Source organism: Cyanistes caeruleus, chromosome 4, assembly GCF_971803275.1.
Source record: "Cyanistes caeruleus chromosome 4, bCyaCae1.hap1.1, whole genome shotgun sequence".
Lineage (NCBI taxonomy): Eukaryota > Metazoa > Chordata > Aves > Passeriformes > Paridae > Cyanistes > Cyanistes caeruleus.
In genome coordinates this window covers 49,540,878-49,562,319 of record NC_141704.1, presented here as the reverse complement: position 1 = coordinate 49,562,319, position 21,442 = coordinate 49,540,878, and the positions used below count along the sequence as shown (strand labels likewise).

The 21,442-nt window shown below is 39.5% G+C and overlaps 1 protein-coding gene and 1 long non-coding RNA gene across 7 annotated transcripts in view; both read left to right on the top strand.

Annotated features, from left to right (window-relative positions):
- Positions 1 to 21,442, top strand: part of SRGAP1 (SLIT-ROBO Rho GTPase activating protein 1) — a 139,013-nt gene that overhangs the window by 1,557 nt on the left and 116,014 nt on the right. The gene's annotated exons all lie outside the window — the stretch shown is intronic.
- Positions 14,042 to 20,430, top strand: LOC111937178 (uncharacterized). Its single transcript, XR_002868478.2, has 3 exons — positions 14,042 to 14,083; positions 14,755 to 14,788; positions 20,322 to 20,430. It is a non-coding gene; the product is annotated as an uncharacterized LOC111937178 (long non-coding RNA).

Below are 21,442 nucleotides of genomic sequence, written 5' to 3'. Positions count from 1 at the left end.
CATCCTTCTGGGTGCTGTCGGGGAAAATATTGCATAATACAATACAATAATACAATTAATGAATTGTAATGAATTTTAATAAATCCAAGGATGGATGCGAATCTGAAACACGGCATTTAAAAAGCTATGTAACACCTGAACTCTGCTTTTTAAAACGATGCCGGTGTGCTCTTTACATAGGTAGGGTGTTCCCTCCTTGATTCTACACACAGACTGCGATGTGCAGAGATGGAGCGTATCCTCATGCAGGTCCCTGGGCTTCAGGAACAGCCCTCCTGCTCCAGGCAGGCAAGGGCTGGGGACCTTCTCTAGGAGGCATCTGGAACAGGGTGGGAGGGACCACTCCTCAGCTGTTGAAAGATGTATTGACTTTGTGTACTTGAACAATATATTTTCCTCTCACTTGATCCTATGACATCAATTTTTAAAAGCAATGCTTGTAGTTTTGTTGGGTTTTTTCCTCTTAAAAGTAAAGAGGTAGTTTTTGAGGGTTTTTTTCTTACTAAGATTAACATCTTGTGAAAAATACCTGTCACTATTGAAAGTCTTTTCATGTCCGAGAAAGGAATCTATGCTTAAAATAAGAGATCTGCCAGATAGGTGGGCAGAGCTGGCAGGGTAGGCCAGGCTTCAAGTGTTTGTCTGACATGGGCAGGGCCAAGACAGTTCTCACACAGCTGTATTCACTGCCATTGAGCCCTTGAAGGGTTGGCGCTTTTGCCTCTCTGTGGACATGGTGCAGATTTGTCTTGGTCACTGAGCATTAAAAAATGTTTGAGATCTTAAGCTCATTGCACAGCGTGCAGACTGTTCTTTGCCTCCTCCTAACTTGATTGTTAAAGGCTCAGCCTTTGTTATCTGCAGCCAGTTGCTATATATGCCAGTCTTTTCTTTTGAATAATGAAGAAAAAATGCCATGCCCTTCAGCTATGTATATTGTCGTTTCAAAAGACACCAAAGATTAAGATATAAAGTACTCTTGATAACCTGGCTCTCCTTTGGTGTCATGGTTCCCCATCATAATTGCAGTGGGAGGTGGCATTTTTAAATATAGCTTAATAGGAATTTTAACTCGCTTTGCTTCTTTATGGTGGTCTAGGGTGTGTGCAGTCTGGTCCCACCCAACTGTCTTTCTGGAATTGTTCATTAGCAGCTGTTTGAGAAAGTATGCTGGTCTAGCAATTGCAGTCAGAGATGCTTTTTCTTTAACCAGCATCACTACAATTGTATTTTAGGTGGCAAGAACTGTCTGTGCTAAGATATAATTCTGCTTGACACCAACTCAGTACTACTGTAAAAAAGCAGTGATACCACTGTGTGATACCTTGAAAATCTTTTTGATATTGAGGGTTCAAGGCCTAAGGAATCAGTCCTAATTAGCCAACAAGGTAGCAGTAAGGGAATGTAAATCCAGGAAGGTCAGATCCTTATATACTGCTTGGAATTTCTTAGGTTAGGAGAAAGGGTGTGGCCAAATTGCTTTTGCTGCCTGTGATTTCTGGTGTTCGCAATGGCTAGCTGATTTCTCACTGCTGATGTGTTTAGTTGCTGAAGGATGTGGACAACTGGGCAGCAGACTGGCCATTTGAGGTCCTCTGGACAAGCATGTGCCCAGGAGTGTGTGTGTGTATGTATGTACAGGAGGTATCTTCCGTACCTTGTTGTGAGATTTCGTTGAGCCTGGCTTGCTGAGCATCAGTGTTGGTGCTACAGAAACCGCACCACTGATGTGTGCATTTGTAAATCCTGCCCTAAGATGTCTGAATATTAATACTGAGGGAAGAGGGGCCTACAGTGTATATGGTGCCATATTTGGAAATGAGGATTTGATAGTGCCATTCTTCACATAGCTTTTCTGCTCTTAACTCCTCAAATAGGAAACAGTAACAGATGTTAATTGTCGTTCCTGGTTCCTGAGTGGTGTAAACTGACATCTTCTCCTTGGATTTTTAGCAGTATCGCTAGATATTGGCTATTGCTGTAGTTGAAGTCATGCAGGAACAGCAGAAAGTTTGTAAATGTTACCTGTTTGTCAAGCTGAAATAAACAAGGTACTTCTAACTTGTTGGGCAGAGCATTTTCTTGCACCTTTTTTTGCAACATCTTTGTTCTTCAGTCTATTTCCTGTCAAGAACTGTCACAGTTGAATCAATAAAGTAGGTGTGTTTACTTCCCTGCACTTTGTATAGAAAGCAGAAGTATATTCCTTTAGGATATTTTACTACTGAAGTTAGATCTATCTAGCTGGAAACCTATACCTGCTGTTTTGGGGGATGTAAGAATATTATGATGGCATGGGTATCTTACTTTGTAGACATAAAGGCACCTGGAAAGTAACATAACTAATAAAATATTCCTGGTCATCCACAGTATCAGTCATACCTGTGTTTTTTCTGAAGAATGTGGTAATTTTATTTGCACTCTGAAGTCATTTGAGGTAGTTTTACCAACCTTGCAGCTCGGGTGGGGGATACAACTAGAGCTAGAAAGTGGAAGGAATACTTTTAGGTGACCAACAGACTGGTGATACAGTTGTGAGCCAAGTAATAACTTTCTTCTGAATGACCCTATTAGATTTATAGACAGCATGCCTTAAGGCACAGTTAGTGCACAGTGCCTACTGACTGTAGTAGCCTATCTTACTACTTGTATTCTGAGGACCAGCTGCTCTTTGGTACTGCTGATAGTGTCAAGTAGTGTCTGTTGATAATGTTACTGAGCAATTCACAATAGTGAAGAAATAATAGAGCATCCTCTGATGTCTATGAGTGGGTGTCTTGAGTATGGTAAAAAGTGATCTGGTGAGATCTTGAATACCTGGCTCCCTTTGGAAATTTATCCTTCTGAAAAACAAATCTCTCATAGTAGCAGGAGGTTCAGGGATGTATTGCTCAGGAGCTTTTTGATCATTCCTGTTAAACTGGCATGTTTGCCTTTATAGAACTTGTGACTGGCCTTTCATGCATAGGAGAAATGTGCTTTGACTAGGTAAATATTGTATTGACTAATTATCAGGCCTGTCTCTTCAGAGAGATCCTCTGTATGGTGTGATCTGTTGAGAATCATTGGGGTTTAAGTCTCAGCCTTCTTACACAATTGCATCTCCAGCTGAAAAGTGCTGAGGGAAGAGCTACTTAGATCCCTCCTTTTTCCACCTTTTCAGTTGGAAACGACCTAGTTGAAACACAAGCCTAAAAGCAGTTTGTGGAGGAAGATACTTTCCCAAGATCAATATTTGTATGGCCTTCTTCAGAACAAAATATTCCTATTTTTCATCAGAAAGAACTTGGTAGCAGTCTGTATTACATTGCCTAATTCATTTTTATGGAAAATTAAAATTCTCAATTGTGGAACTGAATTTCAACTTCCCATTAAAACAACAACAGAAGCCTCTCTAAGAAAAGGCAGAGTTCTGAAGTACAAATTGGGCTGTTGTTTTAGTAAACTGATAGCTATTTTGAATAAAGTCTTTGTAATGAAATGCTTGGTACCTTGGATGATGCCAGAATTCTTGAGGTTTATTTTAAAAAAGATCTGATGAATAGATGCCAGTTTTCAAAGTTCAAGTTTATCAAGTGTGGTTAGCAGAATTTTTTCTGGTCAAAGAATTTGACCACACACAGGACTTTGTGTGATACAGAAAGGATATGCTATATTCCAGTTGGAGTTATGTTGTGTAATGAAGTTCCTTATCTTTTCTCCCTCCATTTTCTCCCATCTCTCTGATCCTTCCTTTCAGGATACAAACTCGGGTTGTCCAGGTAAATGTTAATGAGTTTGTAGCTGACTATTTAGCTGAAAAGGGTATCTGCAGATTCAGTCATAAACTGAACAGTTTTTTGGTTGGTTTTGGATTTGGTTGGTTTTAGGTTTTGTCTTGTTCTGGTGGGTTTTTTTTTTAATCAACATATTCAGTACTCTTACTCTTCCACAACTTTTTTGGAATGAAAACCAAGGAACTTGGTTTATTACTATGCTGTGTATCAAAGTATTTGGGGCATGGGGAAGCCCTGCAAAATGCCTGCTTCCCAAAGGTCATGACTGAGGAATTTCAGAGGTTTTCTTAGTCTTTCTATATAATTAAAGAAAAAAACCCCACCTTTTACCTTTTTGAAACATAAAAAGGTTTACCTTTTTGAAAACCCCACCTTCATGCCTTTTTAAAATATGACCAAGTGTCAGGAAAGTACACTTTTTTTTCCTGATTTGACCACATACTAGCTGTTGTGTTTCTGCACCACAGTGAAGCTACATTTATTATTTTACTTGAATTTAAAAGTGAATAAAGTCTAAATTACTATAGCACACATGAAAGGATAGGTAGTGAATGCATTGTCTGAACAGTTTCTTTCTGGCAGTATGGCAATCATAATGCATATTTAATGTGTGTATTTTGTAGATACACATTTTCGTTAGTCTTTAACATGAAGTTTTAACTTGCCTCTGACTCTGAAGCAATTCAAAACTTTTTACAATCGCTTCTTTGGGGCTTTTTTTCTCCTTTCCAGGCATATTTTGTATGCAGTTTTGCTCTTGCAGAGCAATGCTTTAAATCATGCTAAGGTCATTTAATTTCCTGCCATTATCTTTTATTGGTCATTTTTTTATGAACTGGAGTTCTAGTTGCTAATAAAATTAAACACAGCTTTGAAGCGGCTGCAGTAAGACTGAATGGGATCCAAATTTCTTTCCATTTTCTGCTTCAGACTTTGCTTGTGTTAGGTTTTGCCTTTTGTGAAAACTATTCTCCTTGTCAGTCAGAGGTGATGGATGGTACTGCTGGAAAAAATTGGGTCAGTGCTGTTGAGATTGGATAAGAAATGCCTCCTGACCATTACACAGCCTGTTAGAAATCACTGACCATGACTTGACAGTGCAGCTTGTCTGATCTCTGCTTTGGACAGGGATGGACATGCAGGAGAGCACAAATGGAGCCAGGCAGGAGTCGATCCAAGCTCCTGTGGTATTTGTTCTTCCCTTTACCTTTTTTTTTCTCAACCCTTCCTACATCTACTTGTGATGCTATCCCACATCTAACCTTTCTGGTCTCCCTAGTGGAAATCGCTGCTACCTTAACTTGTATTAATCCCTATTAGAGTCTAATCTACTCTTACTGCTCAGCTTTCACAAGGCAAAATAGGCTTTGGAGTGTGGGGGTTTGTTTGTGTGTGAGCGATTAGGCTAAATGTGTAGCAGGGCTGCCTGTGCTTGGGGTGCTGCTGCCTCTGCTTCCTGCAGGGTTTAGTCTTAGGGCAGCATTTCCTCTGTGAGCGGCTTCTCCCACATTGCCATGTACGGACTGAACCCTTCCAGGGATCTGTCCTGTACTCTGCTGTGAGTTATCTGGGCTGATGTGATTGAGTGCTGGCCATCTCTGAGGCAAGGCTGGCTGACCTTGCACTGTGCTGGTCAGCCTGGGAGCTGTGAGTCATTAATGGCTTCTTGTTCCTGAAGTTATTTCATCTTTTCTTTCCCCACATTCTGTCTCTTGGGCACTGTGCCACACACCCTGAGGTTCAAGAGACTGAGAGGTACACGTGTAGGTACATACATATGCATGTGGAAGAAGAGCAACAGCTTAAATTTGGAGGCAGTGGTTGAAGTGCAGTGACTGTACCAATAACAGGGATGGGGTGGGTGGGCTGTGCAGTAGCCCATACTTGGGATGAAGTGCAGAGGGCCACTGTTGAGAGCATGGGTCCATCTTTTGGGTAAGAGACAGAACTGTCTGCACAGGAAGACTCCTTGCTGTGTATCTTTTACATTGTCAAGGCTATGTCTGGCACCAAAGCTAAAGCAGTTGGTTATCAGTGCTTTTTCCTTTGTTTCCAAGACTTAAACAACTGCAGGCTGTTCTGGCAGTTTGTGTGGTGGCTTGGTCCTGTGGGAGTGCTCTAAGACAAACAATTCACTTTGATCTGTTGTAATGGAGCCATAATCCTGAGGCACTACTTCCTCCAGAATCTACTGTTTCGTGCAGCTTATGGAAGTCATCTTCTAGTAGACACTGAAATGTGTCACAAGTTAGTTACAGCCACCTGGTAGGCTAAAAGTGTTTTACCTATGCTCTGCCCACTAATCTGTTTTGTCCAGGCAAAGCACTCATATTCTAATGCCATTTTCAGTTAATTTAAGTTTCATAACTGATCAAGGAAGATCTCTTTAAGAACTCCTTCACGCTCATTTTTTCTCCTCTGTCACTATTTCTCAGGCATATACCTGTTTGAATTTCAAGATGCAGTATTCAGTCTTGTATCATACAACCCACTGGAAACCTGACTTTTACCTGGAGGTGCCTGATAAATCCTGAGATTGAGATGTAATCTCATTATGAAAAATGAAGAGCATTTTGGTAATAACCCCAAGCAAATCTGATGTTCTGTTTCCAAGAACTGGCTTGTATATGGCCATGGCCATGACTTCATATTATTCTCCCGTCTCCTCTGGAAGGTGTAATTGCTTGGTTTAGCTCACAGTTAGCACAATAAAATAATCCCATCTTTAGATGCATGTTAATGAGGTAGGTGTTGCAGGTAGGAAGGGAAAACCCACTAAATGTGCTAAGAAAATGTTGTGGAGAAAGTGTATGCTTTATTATTTGACTCTTTAATAATCATATCTATGACATAAATTAAAGATGGCCTGTGTTATTTACTCCCAGTGCAGGACAATGCTGTTGATCTGTCTTTAATGAAGTCTTTCCTAATGTATGTGGGTTCTTTGTCTGTGTTTACCTTGATCATAGCATCTGAGGGGTTGGTAAGAAGAGAAAAAGTACTTTTCTTTGTCTATTTTTCTCAAAAAAGATTCAGTAGAACTTGCTTAGGAGACTGACCATGGATTCATCAGTTAGAATATTCTTGTTAACTTTATCTATTATTGACCAATAAAACATGCTTTAGTTTCAGTTGCAACCTCCTGAGACTTTTCTTTATAGATGCAGAAGTGCTGACAAGCACGCAAGGGAGCTGTATTAGCATATTAACCAAAACATTCTCAAAATATACTAGACCTAAGTGGTTTTTTTATTGTAAAGCAGAAGTTACAAAAAGTATAATTAGAACACTTATGGTACAGTATTTCTTGTTAGCTATATTGGGAATAAAAAGCAAATGCAGCTGGCTTACCGGATGATGACTTCCAGGAAGTAATGATTGTAACCCTTTACATAATTAGCTGTTGTGGGAAACAAAACTGACTAGAGATTCATTTAAACTATCCAGACTCCTTAACTGACTCAATGCTTACTCATCTGAATTACTCTGCATGTAAAATCTGCTAGCAGTTTGTTGGTGCTGTCTTTTCTGGTGAGTCTTTGAGATGTTGCTTGTTTCTTCCAGTGTGTCACAAATGGAGTGGTGCACACTTTTGGCTTTGCTCTGTGTGTAAAACTAAATAAGGAGACAGGCTGATCCCCTTTCACTTTGCAGTGTACATTCTTTCATATGGGAAAAGAAAGCAGTCTCTACTGTTTTAGCCAGTTCTTGGAAGCAGAGTATCTGTTTCCTGAAAATCAGAGGAATCTTTTAATGTTTATAAAGTACAGACTATACCAGAAGTCTAATAAGATTCAGTGATAGCTCTTGTATGACTCTGTTCTTTCGACAGCCTGTCTTTTTTCAAACCTTGCTGTTCTCTGCTTTTCCCCTCTGATTCTTTTTTTAAGCAGAGAGAGGATAAACAATCTAAAGCATCAGGTCAGAGGCAAGATAAAATAAATGTTCATTCAGTACCAAGATGAGCAGACATCTCAACTGAAACTTTCTAACTCAACAATTAAATTACTGATTTACAAAATAATGGAGAAATTGAAATGATGACAAGTTACTTAATTGAATTTTTAAAATATAGATCAGGATGATCTGTTATTCTGCTTGTTCTACTAAAACCAAAAAAACCAACCCTTTTGAAAAAAGACTTTGCCCTTTTGTCATATGCTTCAATACTGGTCTCTCTAGTTGCTGTGACTAAGTTGCCTAGGCATAAGGTTACCTTTATTTCTTCGAGAGTATTTATGCAGGCATTCAAAAGGCATGCTAAAAAAGAAAAAAGTTCTTAACCCTTATCATAGGATTCTTACTACACCAAGGTTGCCATAAGTGCTTACACAGTACAGCAGCCTCTACCTCTTGCAAATCACTGATTTGCAGTGAGTAGGAATGAAAGTATATAAGCTCTTGTTCATAGGTACCTCATGTATTTTGCAAATTGGTGTCTGCATTCTTGGTTTAAATAATACTAGTTCCTTGAGGAACCAGCTGTGTAGCAGAAAGCTAGCTTTTGTATGTGTTGTGCATATGGATAACTGCTGTGTTTAAGAACTTGACAGCTATGCTGTGCTTGCTGGCTGGCAGACTGCTTGAGGTTAAGACCAATGTAAAAGGGTTGTTTGTATTTTGTATCTTTTTTGGGGGCTGTCTTCATTTGTGCCTTCCTAATTTCCAAGTAACAATGCATAAAATTAGTGAGATTCTTAATGTAATGACAGAAAATAGAATCAAAGTGTTAATCTGCTCAGATACTTCAGCATTAAAATCACAACCATGTGCAGAGTTGGAGAACGTTCCCTGTGCAGAACAGATGAAGTAGCAGGTCCCCACCTGAGGAGAGATGCTCCTCTCCTCCCAGGGTGCCGTGGAGGAGTCTGGTGGCAGCAAGTGCCATCGTGCACACCCAGCATCACTTCTTCCTCAGCAGCCTGTGATGAGCAGTCTGTGCATCTGCAGCTGAGCTCATCGGATTATTGTGGACTGTATTGTAATCCTTTAATTGCCAGCCACTTCTGATGCCATGATATTGTAGTTGTGGGTCAAATCCTGTGCTTCTTAAGCAGTATTTCCACTTTACCTGTGGGATGGTGCAATAGATTACTCCGTGTGAACTTGATTGTGTGGCCTTAATGAGCAAAAGAGAGCCTCACCACTCTTACAGTAAAGATTTTCTTCCTTATATCTAGTCTAAAGCTAATTTCTTTCAGTTCATGGCCATTACCTCTTCTCCTATGACTACATGCCTTTGTAAAAATTCCCTGTCCTGCTCTCTTGTTCCCATTAGGTACTGGAAGGCTGCTCTGTGGTCACCCCTGAACCTTCTCGTCTCCAGGCTGAGCAGCACTAACTCTATCAGCCTGTCCTCATAGGAGAGATGCTCCAGACCTCTGATCATATTCATCCTGCTCTGGACTTGCTCCAGCAGGTCCCCATCCTTGGTGGCCCCAGAGCAGGATGCAGGCCTCCAGGTGGAGGAGACCTCCAGGTCTTACCAGAGCAGAGTGGAAGAATCACTTCCCTTGGCCCATTGGCCTTGTTCCTTTTGATGCAGCCCAGGATGTGTTTGGAGTTCCAGGCTGCAAACACACATCGCCAGATCATGCTGAGCTTCTTGTCAACCATGGTGCCCAAGTCCTTCTCAATCCATTTTCTGTTGAGCCTGTATTTGTCCTCAGGATTATCCTGACCTACCTGCAGGACCTTACACTTAGCCTTGCTGAACTTCATGAGGTTTGCAGGGGCCCACCTTTCAAGCCAATCTAGGTACCTCTAGATGCTATCACTTCTGTCAGCAGGTTAGCCACACCGCGTAGCTTGGTGTCATTAGCAAACTTGCTGAGAGTGCATTCAATCCCATTGTCCATGTCACCAATGAAGATGTCAGAAAGTCCTGGTCCCAGTATAAACCCCTGAGGAACACCATTCAACACCACTGTCTTCAATTTTGATGTTGAGTCATTGACCACAGCTTCTTGAGTGAGACTATCCTGCAAATTCCTTATTGACCAAGTGGGCCATCTGTCAAATCCGTGTGGCTCCAGGTTAGAGACAAGGATCTGGTGTGGGATAGTGTCCAGTGCTCTATGAAAGTCAAGGTACATGAAATGTTGCTCTCCCCTTATCCACTAGTGCTGTAACCTGCATTAGAGAAGACCACCAAATTTGTCAGACACAGTTTGCCCTTATAAAGTTATGTTCGCCAGTCACAGTGTTTTCCAACTGCCTTAGCATGATTCCAGGAAGATCTATTGTGTGGTCTGGCTAAACACTGAGGAGAGACTCCCATCTCTGGGAAACCTTACTGGACATCCATAATGTTGAGCAAGAAAAACCCTTTTTTGCATATCGAAAGGGAAGAAATCAATGAAAATAAGAGTCAAAGTGTAATTCCTCCAATATATATTCCCTGACAAGCAAACCTAGTGGGTTGCTGGTGAGAGGGTATGGGTGTTCAGAGGGTCTGTTCAATGAGATTGCAAGCACATGCTTTGATAGTGGCCTGCTTGGCAGCTTGATATAGCTCTTTGTTGTTCCCTGGTGGTTCCAAGATGGTCTCTGTAATTGTTGGGGGGGCAGGTCTGGAGTCTGCTCAGGCCTAAGAGGAAAGACTTTCAGACTACAGTAGCAGTTTTCAGTCTTCCATAAGGGCTCAAAGAGGCTTAGGGTGTAAAGTATCCCATGGGATTAAATTAATATATGAACTCTAGCTCTTGTGTTTGCCTTTCAGATGCCGCATTTAGTTCCTCTTTGGTTGCTGCCTCACTTCTGGGGTGTTGGTATGTTTGTGTGACTGCATATACTGGCCTACATGTTTATTCTGCAGTATAGTATGAAATGCAGCATCTCTAATATTTATAGACCAGAAACTGCCTTGCCTCCAGCTGGCAGAGACAAAGTGCGAGCCTCATCCATGATGATGTATTCTGAGTTGCCACCAGAGTAGACCTAAAAATGTTGTTTTTTCTGCTGAGCAATGTGCAAATATGTATGAAATTGCAGCATCAGGAGTCTGATCAGTGCATCCTTCCTAGGGATCAGAGCATTTGCGTGAGGAGTTCAGTTCCGTATTTTGCTACCTTTATCTTACTCAAAATTGAGTCTTGAGTACAGATCTCCCACTTTGCAAATGATTGCTCTGGGAACTAAGGAACTGAGTATTCTTGGACAAGTCTCTCCGGTTTCTTGTTTGTTGAAGCTCTCAAGCTCTTTCCCAGACTTAATGAATATTTAATTATTTAACAGGGTGATTATGAATCCATTGCCTCGTAGTTAGAGCAGCACCAGAGAGATAGTGTTCTTTGTGAATTCCAGCAGAAGTGTTCCTGCTCTGCTTTTTTAAAGAAATGGAAAATGAGGAGGACTGTATGATTGAGAAAATTATATGACCATTCTAAATTAAAAATAGTTACTTCATTGATCTGGAGGGGGGATTGTTCAGAGGATACCTTATTTATGTATTTATTTATTTATCACAGAATATACATAAGTATACAGGAAAAACCACAGCTCTTTCTTTTGTAATGATTTTTAATCTTAAAGCACTTCCAGGATTGGCACCAATTTTTGGCAGATTGTCTCTAGTTTTGCAGATAATCTGTGAAAGAAATGTTTGCTCTGAGCTATTTGAAAGGTTCACAGATGAATGTCTGTTTGCTTGAACCTTTGCTTTGGTGACTCTTCCTGCAGCATTCCCTCCATACAGCATAGTCAGTCCTATGTCCCATGGCAGTTCTGGTCCCCAGGTGCCCAAGTTGCAAATTCACAAACAGCTTTTTTTTTTTTTTTTGTAGCCACTAGAAACTTACTCAGCAAATATTCCTGACTTACTTAATATCTGTGAAGAGTAGGGTTTGGGGTTTCTTAGGGTTTTTTTGAGGGCAGAAAAAGTTACTTCAGCTGATGTTTAAGTTCCCTAACTATTTATCTGTATTTAATTGTAATATCTGACTTGGAAAGCACATGTTGTTTACATTATGCGGGTTTGTTTTTGCTTAGCATTGTTTATGTTAGGATATTTGAAAATAAATTTAGTTTACTTATTTTTTGCTTCCATCTCTGCATTACTTTTTTTTCTCAGTTTGTAAAATGTCAGTAGTATATCATGGGATTAGCCATGATAACTGACAACTCCATCTTACTTGTTGGTCTGTAGCAAGATGCTCTGGAAAAGAGCTTTTTAGTTTGTAACTTAAACCGTGTATAGTGCAGTGGAGATTGAGATGTGTTACAAGGATCATACAGACCATTATTCCTTTTCCAGTGTGTTTATAACCTTGGAATTATCCCTTTGAATCTTATCTGAAGAGTTTGTGATTTTGGGAAGACATACCTGTGGTATAGTTCTTGTGCAAATGAACCTGACCTAGTGGAAAAAAAAAAAAGAAAAGCTTTCAGCCTCTCCTACATCAGGGCCAAGACTCTCCTCTAACTTAAGCAAGAGGACTTAATTTAAAGTGAGGAGACACCTTAATTCCAGGTGACTGAATGGACTGACAAAAGTCTCCTTACGTGTAGTGAAGGTAGCTGTACTTGAATCAAAAATGGGGTATCAAGTTCCTCGTTCACAAAACTAGAGGAGTATTGATTAAACTGGTGTTTCTCTTAGGGAGTTTATTTTTCCTATAATGGGTAAGATTTTTGCTGAGGTCTGGTATTTAGGTAGTTTCCTAAGCAGTGAGGTGGGCTTTGCTGAAGCAGTGCCGCATGTGAATGGGATGGAGCTGGTGATGAGGAAACCTTAGTTGTGTAAAGACATGTCAGTACTCTGTAATGTGCATGAGATGCTGCAGGAAAAGCTTGAGACCCACTGCAGTAAAATTTCTGTCAGTTAATGGAATAGGCTTTGAATGCATTCAGTGCACTGAATAGTTGCTAACTAATGCAGGGCTGGAGGGATGAATGAAGTGGTACTGCTTTTACAAGCAGAATAGTTGTTATGTGTCCTGTTGGGACACATATCAATGCTTACTTCACACACATCAATTTGTTGACCTCACTAGAGCTCTTAACCTTCCTAGGGCTACTAATCTCCATAATATCTGAGGGATTTGGGTTAATTTTGGCATGGGAATGTGCCAAACAAATGTATCCAACTATGAGTCATCATTTTTGTAGCAGGACATTAAGACGTAGTCCCACAGTCAATGTGTCTGGCTGATACTTGCCTGAGAACTTGCAATATCTGATCTATGCTTTTGGAAGCCTGACTTTTTAAGTGTAGGAGAGACTGTTCTGAAGCAAAGGAAATGTAATGCAGAATATACTGAAGCAAAGCAAGAACTGTCACTTGAATCAGATGCCATTCATAAAATAAAATCAGTGTAGGTTGTAGATGGGGTTATACATATATTACAGAATGTTTCAGTAGTACTCAAGATGCCTTGTTAAAACTGTAGTGGTGATGTTTTCAAGTTACTGACTGTTACTTCCTTTTTTGCAAGTGGCTTAACTAAAGTGTGGCACAATAAAATAAAGTCACTTCTAAAATTTATTTGAGGCACTGAATTGTGGAGGTAATGGAGAGTGATGTGAATGTCACTTTCATGTCCGCATTATAAAATGCAAAAGCACAAATGTAGTAACCACAAGGCTCTTCTTGATGTTTTAATCTTTTAAACCTTTGAAATGGTGGTGTGCTTGAAAGGGCTTCTAAATCCATTGGTTAGTCTGTGCTGTCTCGTATTGTGTTCAAAACCATAGCAGATAAAGGAAGAGTGATCAGAAAGCTTAATGCAGTAAGAGCGTCACGACCTGTTATGTAAAGCAACATTTGGCAGGGCCTTCCCAGCTGCTGTAAATGAATGTTAACAGCATTTTATCATCTGCTTTCACTGTCTTTATTACATAATCTGAATATTTATGACCCTATTAATATATTTAGCCTTGAAATTGCAATATTGAAGGAATGAAGGTTCTATAGAAGATTGGACAACAATAATTATTTTATTTTTTGCCTCATGAACAAAATTTGTGTTAATATTAAAAAGCTTTGGTTTCATATTTCAAATAAGTTTACTGAATTGCTTTACAGGTATATATTATTTATTTGCTAAACTATATATTTCTCTAAATATTGCCATAAGAAAAGTATCTTGGTGACAGAATTGCATTGCTGAACATGATTCATCTGTGTATATATAAAATACAAAGCACTAACAAGAAAGTGATGACTTTTGTTACTTGTAATGCAAGTCCTTGAATCCATTGTGATGATACTCTGTAGCTGTGACCAAACATAGCCAACCTGGACCCGGATCCAGGCTATGAGAATCACTTCCACCAGTGAGCTGCTCCAGGTTGGATTCTGGGGCAAGGTGTGGGCCTAGTTGTTACTACGAGGGCTTTGTGTGGGTGGGGGTTTTTTTGTTGGTTGGTTGGGGTTTTTTTGTAACCAAAGTCTTGGTTTCTGCTGCACTTCATCACAGACATACATGCCCTCCCTCTGTTTTGACTAGCTATGCATTCCACATCACAAGACAACAATATATTTTGTAATTAGGGTATGTGTGTACCCCGTTACATATCTGGGCACTGGTTGCAGATGCTGTCCCACTACTGAAAGCATGCTTGCCTGTGTCATGATTGTACCTGGAATTACATGTAGGATGGTAATATGCTTGGTCAGAAGATGAGTGAGGAGCTGTAAGTCATTTCCCTTGGGAGCCTCTTGGGTTATATTATGTCCCCAAACAGAAAATTACTATTTCAATAGTCATCTGAAAATTTTTAACAAGGTGGTGTGTACAGCAAGTGGCTTTCACTGATGGAGTTTACAAGTGACATTGGTATTGTGGTCCTTTACCATCCTGCAGGCTAAATAGCTTAGCTGCAGGCTCGTATTTGCAGGTTGTCTACAAAAATCCAAAGTGAAAAACGAAATTTTGCATCTGAGTGAAATTAAGTTCTTGGTCACTTTTATCTTTGAGTGCAAAATCTATAGCCTGTCTGAAAGCTGTTGTCCTAAAATTCTTCCTGTTGATTGCAGGGCTAGAGTTCAAGAGATGTGGGTGTTTGTGGAGGTAGGTCCCTTTTGTTTCTAAAGGTCTCATGGGTGTCGTGCAAATCCTGTGGTGTGTTGTGACACTATACTTAACTGACTCGTAATGCTCTGTACTTCCACTCTCTCCACAGTTCAAACCTCATGGTACAGGAGGCAGCTGCAAATGACTCTAAGTGTACAAATTCTTAAAAATGTAAAGATCAGTGGTTACAGGGTGTGGAGTGTTAGAGACAGGATATTAGTTTAGATTAACACATATTTTTTAATAGTATTTTATCCCCAAACAAGTTCGTTACAGTTAAATGCAGAACTCCAAATGGACTCTCTTTGCTTGTAGGGATTAGAGATTTAAATATGCATTGTTCTTCTGGGCAACAGTATTGAGCAGTCAAGTAAGGTTCATAATAGAGCAAGAGAGCCTTTAATTAGGACAGGAGTTTCAATTGCATTTTTTTTTGCTTTGTGTAAAAAAAAAACTTGCATTAAATCAGAGAAATAAAACAATGGAGAGATGAAGGAAGTTTGGAAGAAGAACATCTATTTAGAAAGTTAAGTGCCAGGGTTAGAGTAAACCAGTAGTTTTTATTTGGGAAACTCTTAAAATATGATTTGCCTTTTCCCAATCCCTGAGCATCCAAGTCAAAATATTTTAAGGAGATATTTTTCATCTTATTCAGTGGTTTGGGGATTTTTTACTGTCTTTGATTTTTCATCCAGGAAATACCTTTATTGTAGTGTAAAATGAATAGCAATGCTTACATAGTTCTAATATGTTGAGTTAGGTGGGTACATGCATTGTAATTGCATTCTTCCCTTACTCAACTTTGTGCTTACTTTGCGTGACCTAAATACAATGCAGTGTTTCCTTTAAACATAAAGAATTATAATAAATCTTTTCTGGTATCTTCTGGGGTGTACACTGCTTTGTGTTGTTGGGGTCTTGAAGTCAGTAACCTTCCCTACAGCCTCAGCAAGTTGCCAGTGCAATAAATTATAAAACTGTCACTTTTGAGGAATAATACCTAATTAGCTTCAAGGGTTTCTTAATTTGTTTTTGAAATTACCTCTGGTAAAAAAATGCAAACTAGTCTTCTCTTTCCATCAGACACTGGTAAAAGGTTTCAAACTAGCAGGTTTGAAGCTGGCTTTCTTTTGCACTGGCTTATTTAATGTTTACTGGCTTATTATGTGCTATGAGGCAATGGAATAATATGTCTTAAATGAATTTTTTTAAGGAAAAGCTCAAAAAGATGGTGCTGGTGAATTTGGGCATCGGTCTTATGCCTGTCCTCTGCAGTTTAAATGCAAAATCCAACAATGACGAAAGACTGCCGTTGTCTGGGAAACAATTGATTCGACTCTTTGTTTGGGTAGAAGAGCTCTCATACATGACTCAAGGTAGTCCATTTCCCTAATTACCTATCTTTTTGGCTATTTTACAGCCTTCAGCTCAGTCCTATCAGGAGAACACTTTCCAGAGCAAAATTCATTAGGATTTTAAAGGATCCCTTTAAAGGACCTAACCAAATTTGTTAAATTCTGAAGAAAGCAGCTATTGACTTTATTGGACTTTGAGAAAGGGAGGACAGAACCCTTTATGTTAAATAACTGATGTGATCTTCTTTGCTAAAAATTTTATTTTGTGGAATGTTCTGCAAAAATATTCCAGTTTTACTGGGTGAGTGGCAAACTCCACTTTAAGTGCAGAACAGCATCTCAGTTGTGGAGGTGCAAAGAATACTCCATAGTAGCAGTATACTTGAAACTTACTGAAAGCTCCTGCCCTTACCCTCATCTTACATCCCCTTTGGTGCATCCCATATGAGTAATTTATTTGCCAAATAATGCTATTGTACTCCCTCCCCTTGGAACGACCTCAACTGGCATGTGGGATTCTTTACCAGGAAGGAGAGACAGGGACATTGTGTTGCATTTATAGAATGTCCTACTAAATGGCTCTTCCTGTTGCCTGACTTGATCATGACTGGTTCTTGTTTTTCACAAGGATCAGTACAGTAACTTTATGTAAGGGAGGTATTAGTAACCTGAGAGTGGAAATTCCAAAAGGTCTTTTTTTTCCCTTGAATTTCAAATAGTGCCTGTTACCTCTTCTTTCAATGGGCATTGCTGAGAAGAGACTGGCTCCATCTTCTCTCTTCCTTCCCCCTGTCCTCCATTAAATATTTTTATTCATTGTTAAGATCCACTTTAAACCTTTTCTTCTTCAGGGTGAAAATTGCTCTAGTGCTTTAATAATTTTTGTGGTCCTTTGCTGAACTCACTCTAGTACTGCGATTGGACTGGAGAGCCCAGAACTGGACACAGCAATGCAGATGTTGTCTTACCAATTTTGAGTAGGGACAAAAATCTTCCTCTACCTGCTGGCAGTGCCTTCCAAGTGCAACCTGGAAGGCTGCTAGCTTCCTTTGCCACAAGGACACATTGTGGACTCATGTTTAACTTGGTGCTCATCAAGACTTTTTTTGTCAAGCTGCTTCCCAGCCTGTACCATGTACTGGTGCGTGCAGGTGCAGAACTTTGAACTTCCCTTTGGTAAATGTTACAAGGTTCACATCTGTCCATGTCTCCAGAGTGAATGTGTACTTATGATGGATGGATTTCTGGAGCTTATTAACAAAATTCTATATAACTTAGATTACATAATTAAATTAGGGAAATAGTAGTATATAGCTATTAAAGCAATATACTGCAGTAATACTATGGGTCTTTGTGAATTAACTTTTTTGGTTAAACAATAATTATCCTCTAAACTTTTTAAACTAATCTTGCACTGAGTAATTTTAGAATAAATTCTGTAGGGTGGATTTAGTACAAGAATGTCCTAGGTTAGTGGCACATGCTGACTATAGTCTGCAAAAATTTTTTTCTCTGAAAAAACAAAAACCGAAGAAAAACAAAACCAAAAAACATCTTCCATCTTAATTGAACCCTTGAAATTTGTGCCTACAAACCAAATGAAAATGGAAACTAGATGTCTTGTCAGCAATTGCAAGCTATCAGTCACAGCTATAGATGAAAGCTAGCACGACCTACATCTGTCGTGTTGATACAATGGTGCCAGCATTACAGTTTCATTGTTTAGGTTTAGGGTCAAGCCTGTTGAGACCTCTTTTTATTCAGCTTTGAATGTATCCATTTTCATTAAGTTTTTCAAAGCTGTATGAAAGACTCAGCAGGGCAAGATGTGACGATGCTGAACTTAAGTTAGTCTTGCAGCTATCAAACTGTCTCGTAGTCACAGATGGTCACTGCGATTGTCCACACCAGTCTACCGCCAGAGCTGCTATTGAAAGGGCACAAAACTGATGGTACAAAGGGATGCTTTTTTTCCCGCCAATAAATGAAGCTAGTGTTGCTGTGAGCTGGCATTGTCGTAGGTTTTTTTGTGCAGGAGAAGAATGATTGTTGACAAACCAGTTTCCATGCTGAAAAATGCTACTCTTATTACTAAACTTAGAGATCTTGCCTTGGTTGAGTAACTGCTAATAGCAGAGTGGCATTTTGTGAACTCATTTCATTGATTACTTGGATGATGGTTGTACTGGGAAGTCTAATATTGACAGCAGTTAATGTGAGCTTCCTAAAGTAGGCACGTTTCTCTTTGGTAACTCTGTTAGAAAAATATCTCTTTGACTGTACACCATTAAAAACATCAGAGGCCTTAATTACTGCATTTCTGTGTTTAATCCTCAAATGTTAGTGTCCGTACGTATGTTGAAGGAGCTTGGACAGTTGTCTCTGAATTAGGTAACTGTTAACCAAATATCTTGCTTTTCATGCTATCAAAATGGATAGATTTGGAGCTAGTAAATAAATCTTCCAAGTCTTTCTTATTGGCAGTGTGAATGTGCTTTTTGTTTTGTTTGTCTTTAAACAGAACTGCTTTTCCAATTTTCCTACTACCATTTTCCAAATACCTTTTCTTCCTTTCAGGGTGGGGTGACAGCCTCTGTACAAATGGCCTGCCTGTTTGTTAACAGACTGGAGAAAGTTTTTGTGAGGTTAAAACAGTTCTTGCCTGAAAGAACAATAAAAAGCAATAAAACTGATTCCTATTGTATGGGATTCTTTGTGGCCTCTAATAGATCCTTTTACCAGTGGCAAAGGGACCTTAAAGTTCAAGTGACCACAGTGATGAAATGGAGGCTTGTTCCTGGATGGGAAATGTCAAGCTTCTCTTGGAGACCAGTTGAATGACTCATCTTATAACAAAGTACAAAATAATAACAAAGTACAGTTTAGAAATCGTACTTTAATTATTATAGTATGGGGATTTTGGGGTGGATTTGCCATGCCTCTTATTTCACCAAAGCTGTCCATTGCTTAGCCTCCTGTGCTACAGTGGAGTTTTTTGCCCTCTAAGGCCCTGAGTAATTCCTGAGTTGCCTTTGCCCTTTGAATTTCATAGCTCTCTGAGTACATGAATGCTTGTTTTGTTTCTTCATCTGGCCTGTCAGTCTGTAGCTACATGAAAAGTCTTAGGTATAAGTTACAGAAGAGTACATTTCGACATGTGAGAGGTAGGGAAGCTGGTAATGTACTTAAATTTGCAGTCACAAGAATTAAATACTTCTGTGCCAAAGATGGAACTGAAAAAAATGAATATTTTTCCCATAAAATGAAAATCACGTGCAGAGGGATGTATTTGACTGTCACAGAAAGAAACTTTCAGCTTCCTTCTGGCTTGATAATTCTGTTAACAAGGGAATCTAAAGAATGAGACTTTTTGCCAGGAAAGTGATGAATATTAATGATTTTCAGATTTTGCAAGAACTGAAAGGAATTTGACACTGACCTAAAGCTGAGTCACTTGTGTAACTAATGCTTCTTAATGACTTAATGTGTCCTTGCTTCTGTGATCATGCTTTCTGCTGCCTTCCTTGGTCTCAGCTCTGTTATTATCTTCCCATTTCTGCCTTACAGTATGCTACGTGAAAATAAATCCTCAAACAAACATGATGTAAAAAATTAGAATTTCTCAATAGTGATTTCCTGGAAGCTGTGTCCTGTTTGAGGGGTGGTTTCTAGGCTTATGGTTTCCTTTCTCATAGCTAGTCTGTGTTTGTTATAATGTCAGTGTAACTTACGCTGTGCACTTTCCAGGCAAAAGCTTTTCCCTGCTCTTTCTGATGTATCAGGTGCTTGGTAGAATAAGCAATAAATGTGCTTGGGCCAAGCAATACAGGTTTCATAAGCTGAAAACCTTGTGCAAAAACAGTTGGCCTCTCCAGCCCATGGACTGTGGAGCTCTGAGGAATGGGAGCAGGGAGTGGTGGAGGTGGCACTCGGGTGATGTGGTCCCATAGCCTGACCCCTCCAATGCAAGGTGGAACCAGCCGTAGCTGCTTCAGCTGTGCCAGCCAGTCCTGGCATCTCCTGTAACTACATGGTACTCAGAAGAGTGTTTCTGACTGTGGTTGGTTCTGGGACCGTACCAACTATGGACAAACAACCTGTCAGTGAACTGGTCAGGTTTAATTAATTACTTGTTTGAATAATACTGAAAAAAACCTGTTTTGGATTTTTCGTAGTCACTGTCAGAACATCCTCCCTTTTCAGCTTCAATTTAACTTCACATCCAGAAAGAAATGAAGATCTTGTCCTGTCAAATGCACTGGAGTCAAGCAGAGCATCTTAAAGGCAGGTCCATGAGTTGTACCAACACAAGTATTTGCCATGTTTCATTTCAAGAAGTTGTTTTCTGGCTTTGCACACAAAGTCAGATTTTAAGAATAAAGGTAGAGGGAAAAATTATGACGTACAGTGTGTTCTGCTGAAGGAGTAGATCTGGACCAATTGTATCTTCTTAGTTTGGTTTCCAATGCAGCTGTAAGTTAGATGGAACAGCAAAGCTCTATAAACTGTTAGCAGATCTAAGGGGTGAGGGGTTGTTTTGGGCAGTGGTGTTTTATTTTTAGCCTTACATTGCAGTTAAAGGAAAATCTATCCTATTAGTTATCCCACAAGTGTTAAGGTATTAAATAGATTGTACTGACTGTATAAGTTTTATTGAGGTTTAAGATAGCAGCAATATCCCAGAAAAAAAAGGAGCAGATTAAGGTTTGGGTGCTTGAGGAAAACTCTTCCTCCTTTGTGAATAATTACTACTCTGCACTTCAGAAAAAAGCCAATGTTTACACTGCAAAATTAAACACATTTACATTGTCCCAGTGTCATAGAAATATACCAATTATCTACTTAAATGCTCAAAACTACTCGTTTTGTACTTCCTTACTAGTGGTTTAAAATGTTACTTTCTTACCCAATGCCATTTCTTTTAGAAGATGCTTGTAAAATCAAATATGCGATCCACACATAGCAGACCCTACTGTAACTATTTTGTAGATTGTAAAATTTATTTTAGATGTTCATGAAACCCAGAACAGTATAGGATTTTTTTACCTTGCCTGATGATATAGCTGAAAGCACCTGCATGACCTTTAGAGAGGTATCAAGTTTTATGACAGAATTAAAACATCTGGCAAGTGTTCTATTTCCTGGTTATTAGCATTACCATTTCCTTCATGACACCAGTTTCAAATAACCTATCCTGCATCATGGTTTCAGAAGAAAGGGAGAGATTCTACCCCAGGTAATTGTAATGACCCAGACCATTGTCATACTGACTACAAGCCTGAGGGATGTTTTAGCA